At 35.1% G+C, this 12838-nt stretch overlaps 1 long non-coding RNA gene across 2 annotated transcripts; it reads right to left on the bottom strand.

Moving 5' to 3' along the window:
- Nucleotides 1–9254: 9254 nt before the first annotated feature.
- LOC130459333 (uncharacterized) lies at nt 9255–9927 on the bottom strand. 2 transcript variants are annotated; one of them, XR_008918675.1, is made up of 2 exons: nt 9686–9927; nt 9255–9584 (listed from the first exon to the last, which is right to left on the bottom strand). It is a non-coding gene; the product is annotated as an uncharacterized lncRNA (long non-coding RNA). The 2 variants fall into 2 exon arrangements; XR_008918676.1 differs by having other exon boundaries at nt 9255–9559.
- Nucleotides 9928–12838: the final 2911 nt, after the last annotated feature.

The raw sequence follows: 12838 nt of genomic DNA, 5'->3' as shown, positions 1-12838 counted from the left end.
TGCAAGCTATTCGGTCTGGCACCACTAGCTGCGGTGGTTGTACCCACCTCATAAGAAAATGCATCAGCTTAATTAATAGAGAGGAATGGGAAGCAAAGGTAGTCCATGTTTACCGTGAAGGAAACCGCGCAGCGGATTGGTTGGCGAACCGGGGAGTGGAGCAAGGGGAGGAGATGGAGGTCCTAGAAGAACCGCCGGCGGAGCTTCGTAGGATACTAGAAGAGGATGTTCAGGGCGTGGCTCTTCCACGTCTGGTTCCTCGTTAGGTTTTAGCTGTAGTTGTTCTTCTTTTGTTATTTGTTGCGTTTATTCCTTGTACTTGTTTTCTCTTCTTTAATTGGCTTTGCCTCTTATGCATCAAAAAAAAAAAAAAATACGGAGTACATCTCTATTATTGACTCATAACCATGGAGGATCAAAATATGGTTTATACATTTGGTTGCACAATGCTCACTGTGCACCCTGTTTTTAAATGAACATATAGTTCAAATACAAATAACATATTGTTCATACCCAAAGAACATATAGCCAATTAACATATAGTTCAAATCCATAGAACATATAGTTTAAATATTTCAATAGTACATGTACATTGAAATCATTCTCAATGTTCTTTAGATTTTCAATAAATGTTCAACAGGGTGCACAATGAGCAATGTGCACCCAGGTGTATAATCCAAATTGCGATAGAGGATTATATTATCTCTATTAACATGTAGAATAACCACCAAAATAATTCATAAAATAGGATTATAACTCCATTAAATACAATAATTATGGATGATGAAAAAGGAGAATTGTAATAGACAAAAATAACTCAAATAAAAGGGTTAATCAACCTCCTCCACGGTCAACCGGTAACAAAGAAGAAATTGGCTAAGGCCAACCCACAGTGAGCTTAAAAAAGAGAGTGGGGGATAGCTCAGTTGGTTAGAGCTTCCCTCCCGGTTCCAGGTGATCATGAGATCGATTCTCATCCCCGCCATTCTTGGCCCATTTGCACCAAAAAAAAAAAAGTGAGCTTAAAAAAGACATTATTTGCTACAATTGATTAACCTCCTCCGCGGCCAACCCGTGGCAAGAACAAATATGTCATAACCAACTCATAGAGAATACGAAGGACATTATTATGGCAAATATCTTTTCCAAGCTTTACTTCCAACATGTTGTCAATTCAAAATACAACTAACATTTATAGATTTTGGCTTCTACTATTTTGAATAGTAAATTACAAAACTAATTAAAGTCTGTTACTAATGACACTAATATATACCTAGTATTTAAAAAGTGTAATAATAGATTATTAGATGTCAAGTGCCATCTCCTTTTTTCATCAATCAATTTGGTATTTTCTCAATTTTCCCTTTCGTTGTTCGTTTTTCAAAACTCCCACGTCTCTTCCACTTCATCTTTTTCATTCAACATCAATTCACTATTTAATACTTATAGTCATTCAACATTTTTACCCCATCTCCCTCTTTAACGCTAGATATGAACTTACTATTAAATTTATATCCGTTACATAAATATTGCACCATGGTTGACTTTTACTCCTATAACACATTACTTTGACTTTTAATATCTTAAATATGGTGTAAGGCCCTGTTTAGTTCACCTTATTTCAGGACCTTATTACTTATTTCAGATTTAATCAGATCAGATCAGACCAGATCAGATCAGATCAGAAAAAATAAGTTCAGATCAGATCAGATCAGAAAAAATAAGTTCATATCAGATCAGAAAAAATAAGTTCATATCAGATCAGATCAGAAAAAATAAGTTTAGATCAGATCAGACCAGACCAGATCAGATCAGACCAGATTACTATTATTATTATTATTGTTATTATTATTTTTTTATCATTATTTTTGGTATATGTTTATATCATTGTTATTATATTTAATATTTTATTACTATTATTGCTTTAATAAAAAATAATGTTGTTGTCGGTGCAATTAAAATCTATTATTTAAGGCATCAAAGAACATTTACAAAACATTCAAATTCATCATGTCCAAATTAAAACCACAGAAACGATATGATCAGGCCATGTCCATATCAGAACTGATTTTTATAGATTAGAACCATTATATATCTAGACCAAAACTTATAGTCTTAGATACTATCCAGATCATAAATGATCATGTCCAGATCATGTTCAAATCTGCAATGATCATGTCTACATCAGAACCGATCCTTACAGAACCAATATGTTCAGATCAAAATCGATTTGTTCAGATCATGTCCATGTTAGAATCGATATGTCCAAATTATAACTGGTCTAGATATCGACTCTATATAGATTATGTTCAGATCAGAATTGATCTATATAGATCATGACCAGATCAGAACTGATCTGTACAGATCATGTCCAGATCAGAACTGATATGTACAGATCATGTCCAGATCAGAACTGATCTGTACAGATCAAAACTGATACGTACAGATTATGTCTAGATCAGAACTGATCTGTACAAATCATGTCCAAGATCAGAACTGATATGTACAGATCATGTCCAAATCAGAACTGATCTGTACAGATCATGTCCAGATCAGAACTGATATGTATAGATCATGTCCAGATCATAACTGATATGTACAGATCATGTCTAGATCAGAACTGGTCTGTACAAATCATGTCTAGATCAGAACTGATCTGTACAGATCATGTCCATATCAAAACTGAACTGTACAGATCATGTCCAGATTAGAACTGAATTGTATAAATCATGTCCAGATCAGAACTAATATGTACAGATCTTATACAGATCATGTCCGGATCAGAACTGATATGTACAAATCATGTCTAGATCAGAACCGATCTGTACAGATCATATCCAGATCAGAACTTATATGTCTAGATCATAACTGATCCATCAAGATCATGTATAGGTCTATCTAATATAAGGAATAGTTAAATCATGAACAAAGTCAAATATATAATAACAATATTATAAATTTGTGTAACATTTATTTTACACGTAAGTCGTTTAATATTAATAAATGTAGATTTTTGTTTAAACTTAATTCTGAAGAATCAGATCAGATCAGATCAGAAAAAATAAGTTCAGATCAGGTCAGATCAGAAAAAATAAGTTCAGATCAGATCAGACCAGACCAGATCAGACCAGATCAGATCAGATCAGATCAGATCAGATCAGATCAGATCAGGAGAAATAAGGTGAACTAAACAGGGCCTAAGTAAATTATAAAAAATTGATGTTTAGTAAAAAAAATATATATCGATACGAATCTAACGTGACCCCACATGACAACAATTTTCTTACGTATGAATGACAAAAAATGGTCAAAGTCGTAATGTGAATAGTGTAAAAAAAAAACAAATGGTGCGATATATACGGAACGGAGGAAGTATAATATTTCAGCCTTTAAATTCCACACCTTTTTAAATCATGAACTCCAACTAAAATAACAACCCTCATTAAAATTAGAACTTTAAAAGCTGACGTCTAAACAATCCTTATATAACTGCCCGTTCTTTAAACGGGATCAAAAGCTAGTTGGCTAGGAAAATGAACATGTCACAAACTTCACAACAACAATTTTGTTGCACACCTGTACATTCTCCAGAGTCCTAAGTTACGATCCTCCACTTATTGATGGTTTTTTGGGTGTGAATGAGACAAAGGCAACACAAATCTATATAAATGGTAGAAAGAGTATTTGAATATGTGATCAATTATGTATAGTTCATCAGATTTAATCACTAGGTCAAGATCTCACTAGTCAGATATGATCCTACATTTAGGCTCTGTTTGTTTTGACGGAAAATATTTTTTCGAAAAACGATTTTCCCATTTTCTTTGTTTGTTTAGCTAAGGGTGGAGAACTATTTTCCAAAAGGTAGAAAACAAATTCCTTGTTGAAAAATGGATGTCACATTTTCCTCCCTTCTTCCATACCTTTCGATATTTTTCTCTCCTTCCATGCATCTTATCAGAAATCACCACTTTGGGTTGATTTCTTCACAAGCTGAATATCAGCTTGCTGATTAGAAAGAGAAAGAGAAAGAGAGATTTAGGAAACAGAATTAGCTAAAGCTTTTATTGAATTGAATTGAATGATTTACAGCAAGCATCATATATATATACAAGTGTGATGATGTGGCTCAACCAATAGGATGGCCTTATATGTACACATCAGCTGTTACAAGCTAGGAGAGAATCAGTTACAAGGTGATGTCATTACATGATGCATAACAGAATCTATAACTGAATGAGAAAGTTGTTAGAGCTGTGATGTCATCATGAAGCTTCTAGAATGTTGTATTGCTGTTGTGTTGTTGCCTCGAGCTGTTTAGATGATTGTGGTGTAGTACTGCAGAGAGAAGAAGAGAAGCAGTGGCAGTAGGTGAGTAAACACCAACACCCCCCCTCAAACTTGGGGTGGGAAGAACATTCACCATGCCAAGTTTGGAGGATAAAACCCTATGCTGTAGACCAGGAAGGATTTTAGTAAAAATATCAGCTAATTGATTAGAAGTAGGAAGATAACTTAGATGAATTAAGCCCTCAAGAACCTTGTCCCTAGTGAAGTGACAGGCAACTTCAATGTGTTTAGTTCTTTCATGGAAAATGGGGTTTTTGGCAATATGCAAGGCAGATTGATTATCACAATGAAGGTGAACTGGTTGCAGATTATGAATACCCAATTCTGTAAGCAATCTAACAATCCAAATCACTTCACTAGCTGCTTGGGACATAGCCCTGTATTCTGCTTCAGAGGAACTCCTGGAAATTGTAGATTGTTTCTTGGATTTCCAACTGATTGGTGAGTTTCCAAGAAGAAGAATGTAACCAGTGACAGATCTTCTGGTGGTAGGGCAAGCAGCCCAATCAGAGTCACAAAATGCTTGTAAAGTGAGTTGTTCAGTAGCCTTTAGGAGAATACCTTGCCCAGCTGTGTGATTGACATATCTTAGAGTATGAGTGAGGGCATCAAGATGAGAAGTGGTTGGAGCATGCATAAATTGGCTGAGAGACTGAACAACAAAAGCCAAATCAGGTCTGGTGTGAGTGAGAAAATTGAGTTTGCCAACAAAACACCTGTAAAGATCAGGATTGGGGCATGCTTGACCTTCAGTAGATAGCTTGAGATTGAGGGGAAAAGGAGTGACAGCAGGCTTAGAGATATCAAGTTCACAGTCACTAAGCATTTCCTTTGTATACTTTCTTTGTGTAAGAATGTATCCTTCAGCAGTGTGAGTAACTTCAATCCCTAGGAATAAATTTTGGAGACCAAGATCCTTAATGCTGAAAGTGTGATGCAAATGAGCTTTGAGAGCAGCAATGGTGGCTTCATTTGATCCTGTGATAATAATATCATCAACATAGACAGCAACTATGGTGATATCAGAAGAATCATGTTTGATAAACAAGCTGTAGTCATTTTTGCTCTGAGTGTACCCTTGGGATTTCAATTCATCAAGTAGTCTAGCAAACCACTGCCTGGAGGCTTGTTTTAGACCATACAAAGATTTTGTATGCTTGCAAACATGACCAGTAGGAGCTGAAACACCCTCAGGAACTTTCATATAAACCTCCTCATCTAGGTTGCCATGTAGAAAAGCATTGTTGATGTCAAGTTGAAACAATTTCCAGTTTCTGCTGGCAGCAAGAGAAATGATGCATCTAATAGTTGACATTTTGACAACAGGAGAGAAAGTTTCATGGTAATCAATACCATATTTTTGTGTGAAACCCTTAACTACCAATCTGGCTTTGTACCTTTCAATGGTGCCATTTGCATTCTTTTTAATTCGAAACACCCATTTACAGCCAATAGCTTTCTTACCCTTGGGAAGCAAAACAAAATCCCAAGTATGATTGTTGTTCAATGCTGTGATTTCCTTTTCCATAGCAACCAACCAGTTGGAGTCTGTGGCTGCTTCTTGATAAGAAGTTGGTTCAATGTAATCCATGTGAGCAGCAATAAGTGTCTTCTGTTGCTCAGGGAGGCTGTCATATGCAACCAAATTACACCAATGTTTCACAGGTTTTGAACACACAAAATCATTGAGATGAGAAGGTGGTTTTGAAACTCTTGTTGACTTTCTTTGAGGTTGTTCAGGTGGTTCTGTGGGAGAAAAATTATGAGGTGGAGAATGTTCAGAAGTGTGAGTGGGAGAACAAGGTGTTGATATTGATGTTGATATTGGGGATGGTGAAGCAGATGGAGAATGAAAGTTGTCTAGTATAGGAGAAGAAATGGGATCAGAATCTGTAAATGGAGTGGTAATAGGAAGAAAAAATTGGTTAGAATATGCCTGTTTGGGAGAAGAAGAATAATGGAAAGGGAAGTGTTTTTCATAGAAGGTTACATCTCTGAAAATGATCAAGCTATTGGTAGCTAGATTTAGGACTTTATAAGCCTTCTGGTTTGGTGGATAGCCTAAGAAAACACATGGTTCTGCCCTCTTGTCAAATTTGGATCTGTGGATCTTAGGTGTGGTTATGTAACACAAGCAATCAAATATTCTCAAATGAGAAAGGTCAGGTTTGGTTTTCTATAGTCTTTCATAGGGAGTGCAGAAATCAATGCTTTTCAAGGGCATTCGATTTATCAGATATGTTGCAGTAAGAATACAGTGGTTCTAGTGTCTGTCAGGTAGTTTTGATTGAAAAGCTAATGCTCTAGCAGTTTCTAGGAGGTGTTTGTGCTTTCTTTCCACAACACCATTCTGTTGAGGAGTGTAAGAACAACCCTTTTGATGTAGTATGCCTTTGCTAAGAAATAAATCCTTCATATTTCCTTCAGTAAGATCAAGAGCATTATCTGACCTAATATATTTGACTGATAGTTCAAACTGTGTTGCAACATCAATGAAAAATTGAGACATAATCTTGACTGAATCTATTTTATTTCTCATGAAATATGTCCAAGTCATTCTGGTGTAATCATCAACAATAGTAAGAAACTGATTACATGCAGAGAAATCTAAAACTGAATATGGCCCCCATACATCAATGTGTAATAGCTCAAAAGGTCTAGTAGACTTAATACAGCTATTTGGGAATGGAAATCTAGTCTGCTTTTCTAGAGGACAAATCTGACAGAAAGATTCAGCTATACAACCCTATACATTTACACCTTGAAGGTCTTTTATTTTGCCAAATGACATGTGTCCTAGTCTTAGGTCCCATAATTTGGCTTCTTGAACTTCAGCTGAACTGGTAGAAGAAAGTGCACACTTAGGAGATGCTATATTGGATTCTGTCACCAAGAATTCCTCACTTAAACTGTATAGACCTTTCTCCAATTTACCAAGCATAGTATGCTTGTTCTTGGAAGGGTCCTGGATAAGACATTCACCACTTGTAAATGAAACTGAACAGTTTGCATCATGACACAATTTTGATATAGAAATCAGATTGAACTGGAAAGTTGGAACATGAAGAACATCTCTGAGTGTGATTCCTCCACTCAGATTAATGATACCTTTATGTTTCACTTGGAGTTCAGTACCATCAGGTATAGTTATTGAATGTTTGCCATCAATCACAGGTTCAAAAAACTTGAATAAAGACAAATCAGAACAGATTTGATCACTGGCTCCACTGTCTAAAATCCAATTTCTATTAAATTTAGACATGAGACAGAATGTACCTTGAGGTTGATAGGTAGTTGCTAGACCAAGAGAGTGAGAGCTAGAATTCTCTGCTTGACTAGCAACTTGTTGAGTATGCAGGCATTGCATCAGCTGAGTGTACTGATCTTCAGTAAAAGTAGCATGAACTACTCCTGATCCTTCATCTGTCTTGTTTTCTTTTGGAATGTACTCATCTAACTGAGCTGCTGCTGCTATTCTTTTTCCTTTTCACTTGAAATCTTTAGGATAGCCATGTAGCTTCCAACACTTGTCAATTGTGTGATTTCTCATCTTGCAATGTTCACAATATAGGTTGTTTCTGTTGGTGAAATTCCTGTATTGATTTCCAGTTCCTGTATGCTGAGAATTAGGACTGTTATTGTATGGTCCTTTGTAAGGTTTATTGTCAAATCTCCTAGCATTAAATGCAGTGGACTCTGTGTGTGACTGATGTTTGTGATTGTGTACTTCTTTCTGCTGTTCTTCTTGAAGGAGCAGTCCATATGCCTTTGAAATTGTAGGCAAAGGACTCATCATAAGTATAGTGCTCTTAGGATGCTCATATTTGTCATTCAGCTTCATTAAAAACTGAATTAGCCTTTGATTCTGTTGTGTTTTAAGCAACTGTTGTGTGAGTGTGCAGCTACATCCAGTGCAAACACAAACAGGTAATGGCTCCAGTCCATCTAGCTGGTCCCATAGCATTTTGATCTTTGTGAAGAAACTAGCTACTTCTTCTTCATCTCCTTGTGTTAACTCACTCAATTGTTGTTGAACTGAGAACAATTGAGGACCAGATTCCCTGCAATACCAGTCTTCCAACTCGAGCCAAATTGCTCTTGCAGTTTTGAGATAAAGAACACTCCTAGCAATCTTTGGTTCAAGAGAAGCTAGCATCCAAGAGATTACTAGATCATTACACCTGATCCATATTCTGTGATTTGCAGAATTTGGTGCTGGCTGATTCAAACTGCCATCAACAAAACACAATTTATTTCTGGCTGAAAGTGCAATCATCATTGATCTCCTCCAATCACTGAAACATTTTCCTTCGAATTCAATGCCTACTAATTTTGTGGCATTCAAATCACTATTGCTAAGATAATAGGCAGAGTTAGGATTCTAAGAAGGTTCTTGCTGATCTGCAAGCATTTTGCTGACAGAAATGCACAATTTCTTTGAAGAGTTTTGATCAGAAAAATTTATGATCAATTGATCAAACTGTGAACAAAGCTAAGAAGAATTGCAGCAGGATCATACGATCATCTGCTCTGATACCATATCAGAAATCACCACTTTGGGTTGATTTCTTCACAAGCTGAATATCAGCTTGCTGATTAGAAAGAGAAAGAGAAAGAGAGATTTAGGAAACAGAATTAGCTAAAGCTTTTATTGAATTGAATTGAATGATTTACAGCAAGCATCATATATATATACAAGTGTGATGATGTGGCTCAACCAATAGCAGGGCCGGCTCCGACGATTTGGTGGCCCGGTGTTAAGCTTATCAATGAAGTTCATGTGAGGCCCTCTTTGCTTCCAATAATAACTGTCAGATACAGATACAAGAAACTATCAAATTTCCCCTCTTCCATGGATAACTTTTATGTGTTTTTTTTTTATATTTAATTAAATGGATAATAAATAGGAAAATAAAGATGAACAATATTAATTCAAAATTTACATACTACACGCTTCAATTTTCAATTAAAATGAACAAATTCCACATACATGAACAACAATCAAATCAATAAAATTAAACCCAAATCTTCAACAAACCCTACCTAATTGACCAAATTCCACATACATGAACAACAATCAAATCAATAAAATTAAACCCAAATCTTCAACAAACCCTACTTAATTGACCAAATTCCACCTTGTTCGTTTCTACTCGGAGTTCCAATCCATCGAAATACACCGCCTTGCCATCGAACTTCGACAAATTTTCTGGGAAGAATTCGATTTCAAAACCCTAATTTAATCGAAAATTGAAATAGAAGAATTACAATTAAGAGCAACAAGTCAATAACATAAAAACAATCAAATCTTGAGGTTTTAGCATAAGAAAATTACCTGGTAGAGAGCATTGAACGGAAGAGAGAGAAAGTGAGATTCAAAGCCTCAAAGGAACGAGAAAAGGAATGTAGGTCGAAGATTGAACCGTTGAGTAGTTGATGAAGGTTGTAATTGACTAATTTTTTGAAATCAGTCAAATCACCATGGGAAGGAGAGAGAATTTGAAGAGTTATTTTTGGTTTCCTTGTTTCATTGTTTCAAGAAGTTACGGGGAAGGGAGAAGTATGGGAAAGGGAAGTTTTTTTTATTGGAAAATTTGGTAATATTAATCCAACCTTTGGCCGGTTTTCTTTTATTAATCCCACCTACGACATATTTTTTAATAATCCCACCTTTACTACCCAACGACTTTTATTGGGCTTAAGTGACCGATAACTGGTGAAAAAATCATCGAGATGGTGATGAATTGATGATGATGACTGAATACATCTAGAGAGAGTACTTCCACGTAGGGATATATTACCGCCGACAATAGGTTTATGACGTGTTGGGCCCAATAAAAGACGTTGGGCGGTAAAGGTGGGATTATTAAAAAATATGTCGTAGGTGGGCTTAATAAAAGAAAATCGGCAAAAGGTTGGATTAATATTACCAAATTTTCCTTTTTTATTTTATTTTAAGTTTTAGCCCAGCAGTGTTTAAATTATTTTTGGGCCCCCAAATTTTGGGGCCCTGTGATGTGGATCCGACCAGACCTCCCTATGGCCGGGCCTGACCAATAGGATGGCCTTATATGTACACATCAGCTGTTACAAGCTAGGAGAGAATCAGTTACAAGGTGATGTCATTACATGATGCATAACAGAATCTATAACTGAATGAGAAAGTTGTTAGAGCTGTGATGTCATCATGAAGCTTCTAGAATGTTGTATTGCTGTTGTGTTGTTGCCTCGAGCTGTTTAGACGATTGTGGTGTAGTACTGCAGAGAGAAGAAGAGAAGCAGTGGCAGTAGGTGAGTAAACACCAACACATCTCTCCTTTCCACTTCTATTTTTTTTTTTTTTGTATAACTATTCTTGTAAAGAAACAAATAAAAGAAAACTATTTTTTCATGATTTTTTGCTTAACAATTATTTTCCATAAAAAAATCATTTTCGTTTGAAATATCACGCATGCATTACATGCATAAACACATACTAGTAACAAATATTACAAAGGCATACACACTAATTACAAATACCACACACGCATAAACATTAATCACAAAAGTGGAAGGGGTATTTGATTATGTAACCTATTGTATAATATATTTATAATTTTTCAGTCTTAAGTACTTCTTACCCACCAAACCAAGACCTCGTATTCGCACGAATATCCGATCCTCCACTTATTGTCAAACTATTCTCCGTTCCAATTTCCAATCCGTATGCCACTTTAACTTGATGAATGGTCTTAAATTTAGGTTCTAGAATAACAAGACATTTTTCAAGTTCAACCTAAAGTCATAGATCTCATAGTTTTATTTGAAAGGTCGCAATCGCAAAGAAGCAACTTGGTGAATTAGATTCCCCCACTCACACTTTAGAAACCTACTCATATCAACTAATATCATCTAGTTTTACTCTTTTAATATTTCTAAAAGAATTGTCCTATGTGTAGTAAATATTCAAGTGATTTTCCAAATACAAAGAACTTACCAACTTTACAATTTAAAAGAATGCTAGCCTAACTAGCTAACTAGTTAGTTGTGTCTTTTCACCATAATTTTAAATTATCTGAATTTATCTTGATTTGTCTTTAATTTGTTACTACTGGTAGTTATTATCTCTGTTTCATAAAAATCTTTAGGGTTACTATTTACACAAATATTAAAACAAAATAAAAAAATTAATTAAATATAATAAAATATGGATAAAGTACTGAAGAAACGCAAAAGAGGCAAACACTATCTATTCTAATATTTTAAAACACAATGTTTGCATGAAGTGATGCCACATGTCATCTCTGCCACGTGTCATCTATTTTATATTATTTTATTTTTTGTTAAATCATCATTTATATTCATCATTTTCAATCTTCTCCTTAATTAATTAGATATTCATTTTATTCCAATTTTTTTTTATTTGTTTCACATTCCAAATATAATTTCTTAATACTCCAAATGCTTCACATTTTAATTATTACTTCAAAATTTGCGTATCCTATCTTATATTACATAAATAAATGATGTATCAGAATGTTTAAATTAAGAAACTCGTGCATCGCACGGGGTAAAAACTAGTTAAATAAAAGAGACCGAAAACTACAAAACCACTACTAGAATTATTCCTAGTAAAAAAAACAAGAGCTAAAAGCGCTAAAAGCATTATTCTCTTTGAATTACACTCAACAGATATTTGCATAAGCTATCCTTCTAGGCTTTTATAGACCCTTTTAAAAACATACCTAATCCTTTCCTTAAACCACAAAAGCATAATTGTGGGCGGAAGATAGTTAGTCGTCCATCGATTAAAATGTCACAACTTTATGCAATCTTTATTTTAATAGTCTGTGTCTTTTTCGTTGTGACTCAAGTCATAAGAGCAATATAAAATTACAAATATAAAAAACGGATTTTTCATGAAATACCCCTTAATTTTCACGAAATTCACCAAATGCCCCTCAACTTTCAGAAATTCACCAAATGCCCCTCACCTTTACTATAATACCCAAACTACCCTTACACTTAACGGACGTTAAGTCGCCGTTAGCTGCTTTTTACTCTTTTGCCCTTATTTTTCTTTTGCGCCTCACCCAACCACTTCCTTCTTTACGGTTAAAAAAAAACGCGACTATCAAAATTCTTCTCTCTCTCTCCCCTGTTCTTCAACATTCAACCGCAATTACTGCTTCATCAATCACTCAAAAACCTTCAAAATTTTGGTGCACCCTGATTCTCTGAGTGCAAAAGCGACGTGGCTACGAAACTTTGCCAAATTTCTCATTCTCATCCCCAAATTCACCGCCAACCTTCGAATCTCGGAACCCTAATTTTATTTGTTCACTTCTGTAATTGTTCTTCTAGAACTCGAAACATTTCAGTGTTCAATTTATTCGGGAAAATTGAGGTAAATTTCATTTATAAATGCTCAATCATTTTCGTTCAGTTTTTGCATCATAGTTATTTCACTTTTGTTGTAAATTTTCTGGAATTTAAATAATTATCTAAG

Source organism: Spinacia oleracea, chromosome 4 (assembly GCF_020520425.1).
Source record: "Spinacia oleracea cultivar Varoflay chromosome 4, BTI_SOV_V1, whole genome shotgun sequence".
Lineage (NCBI taxonomy): Eukaryota > Viridiplantae > Streptophyta > Magnoliopsida > Caryophyllales > Amaranthaceae > Spinacia > Spinacia oleracea.
The sequence above is the reverse complement of the archived record's forward strand: the minus strand, read 5'-3'. Positions and strand labels throughout refer to the sequence as shown.